Source organism: Chenopodium album, chromosome 23 (genome assembly GCF_948465745.1).
Source record: "Chenopodium album chromosome 23, dcCheAlbu1.1, whole genome shotgun sequence".
In the NCBI taxonomy this organism is placed as follows: Eukaryota; Viridiplantae; Streptophyta; class Magnoliopsida; order Caryophyllales; family Amaranthaceae; genus Chenopodium; species Chenopodium album.
In genome coordinates this window covers 15605978-15608435 of record NC_137856.1, presented here as the reverse complement: position 1 = coordinate 15608435, position 2458 = coordinate 15605978, and the positions used below count along the sequence as shown (strand labels likewise).

At 42.9% G+C, this 2458-nt stretch overlaps 1 non-coding gene across 1 annotated transcript; it reads right to left on the bottom strand.

Moving 5' to 3' along the window:
• Positions 1-937: 937 nt before the first annotated feature.
• LOC145609821 (small nucleolar RNA R71) lies at positions 938-1043 on the bottom strand. The gene has a single exon (XR_014106106.1). It is a non-coding gene; the product is annotated as a small nucleolar RNA R71 (small nucleolar RNA).
• Between the last annotated feature and the right edge of the window lie 1415 nt (positions 1044-2458).

The following is a 2458-nucleotide window of genomic DNA, read 5'->3' as shown; positions in this document are numbered from 1 at the left end:
CGTTCCGAGGTAGCTTAAGTATTAAGTAGTGAATGTGGTGTTTATGCATGTCTCCTTGTGGTTCGACCCCTATACTTGCCTTATACTTGTATTAGGTTTGTTTAGGTGTATAAATTATATTTGATCTAGGGATAGACTTTTGACGACACGTTTATTCCCTTGTCAAATTAGCGTCGTTGCCGGGGAGACGACTTCCATTGCTTTTTCATTACTTTATTTGAGACTATCTCATTCCTTGTTTGTTAGTATTTGTTACTACTTGTTACTTGTCATTGCTTACGTTCTCTTTAGCTTTGTTGTATGAACAGAGGATGAACTCGCTCAAGGTCTTTGATTCCCATTGATCTGGAGCTAGAAAGATCTTTGTCCTTACTTCGAAGAGAAGCGAGAGCGAGGAGTAGAAATTCTCACACCCCAACGAAAGAAGGAGTAAGAGAATTGGAAGATACTCCACCATCTTCACCCTCAAGTGAAGACTTAGATAGCCCTAATTCGCCATCAAGTCCGGAAATCAACCCCTTTTCAATCTTTTAGTCCGAAAGTGAAGAAGGTTCTAAAATGGGAGAGAATACACCTTTGAGTCGTCTTGGGGCTCCCGAAGACTTTAGAGCCCAAAGTGGGATCCTAACCCCTACCACTCAAGCCAACAATTTCGAAATCAAGCCCAATTTGATTGCTTTAATCGAGAGTAAACAATTCTCGGGTGGAAAATTTGAGAACCCTCATGAGCATTTGTAAGAATTTGAGAAGTATTGTGACACGGTCAAAGCCAACGAAGTGACTCAAGAGTACATCCGCCTCAAGATATTTCCATTTTCTTTAATTGGGAGAGGTCTAGAATGGCTAGAGAAGGAGGTGCCCCCTAACTCTCTCACAACTTGGGACCAAGTGACTACGGCTTTCTTGAGGAGATTTTATAACCATAGGAAGACCGCCGAGGCTCGATCTTTGATTCAAGGCTTTCGCCAAAAGAGTGGTGAGACTCTAAGTGCGGCATGGGACCGGTACAAGGACCATCAACGCCAATGCCCACATCTTGGGATACCCAAGTATCAACTCATCCACACTTTCTATGGAGGTCTCTCACCTCAAGGTAACATGGGAAACAATCGACAAAGTAATGTTCCCAACCAAGGCACCGGAGGCAATAGGGGCCAAAATGTTTCTAACTATGCCCAAACCAATAGACCTCCGGGTTTCCATCAAGCCCAACTTCCTCCACCTAAACAACCTCTTCAAATTGAGGCCCCTCCTAATGACCCCGTGATGGCTAAGCTAGATGCCATCATGAAAATGCATGAGGAGGAAAAGAAAAGAAATGAGGAGGAAAAGAAAAGAAATGAGGAGGATAAAAGGCGAGTCAATGCTCATATGAAAATGCTTGAAACCCAAATTGCTCAACTTGCTTCTAATTCCTCTTCTTCTTCCTCTTCCTCTATCCCTAGTCAAGGAGTCAACCCAAAACCTTTGTATGCCGTGACAACAAGGAGTGGAAAGGTAGTAGGTAGTGACTTCTTAGTTGAGGAGGAACCTCGAAATGAAGTAGAGTTAGAGAGGGGGGATGAGAGAACCAAGGAACCTTCTAATATTGAGAGGGAGAAGGATGTTGAGGTGCAAAAGGAAAAAGAGACCACCCCCTTGCCCCTAAATCTCCAACCTAGAGAGGAGAGGCTACCTTTTACCCAAAGATTTGTGAGAGCTAAGCTTGATGCTCAATTTGGGAAGTTTTTGGATGTGATCAAGAATTTGCATGTTTCCCTTCGTTTTGTAGATGCTATGAAACAAATGCCCCATTACTCTAAGTTTTTGAAAGATCTATTGAGTGGGAGAAGGGAGTGTGAAACGGTGAGCTTGACCGCCAATTGTAGTGCAATCCTTTCCAACAAACTTCCCGCCAAGTTGAAGGATCCGGGTAGTTTTTCCATCCCTTGTTCTATTAATGGCATTGAGTTTGACAAAGCTTTGTGTGATTTAGGAGCAAGTTTGAGCCTCATGCCCTACTCCGTCTACCAAAAGCTTAGTGTAGGAACCCTTTCCCCCACTTACATTACTCTCCAACTAGCGGATCGGTCCATTAAATTTCCCATGGGTAAGGTTGAGGACATTCCCCTTAGGGTAGGAAAGTTCACATTCCCCGTGGATTTTTATGTGCTATAGATGGATGAGGATGAAAGGATTCCTATTATCTTGGGTAGGCCGTTTTTAGCCACCTCTAAGGCCATCATTGATGTAAGGGAGGGCAAAATATCTTTGAAAATTGGCAATGATTCAATTGAGTTTGATTTGAATAATGTCATGCAACAACCTTCCTCAAGTGGTGAATGCTTTAGAGTAGATGTTCTAGATACCATGCTTAGTGAATTCTCTCGTTCCCATTTGCATGCTTCTAACGATCCCCTAGAAAGTGTATTGTTGAATGATTCTAAGCTAGGTGTTCAGAAGGACGACATTCAATTCT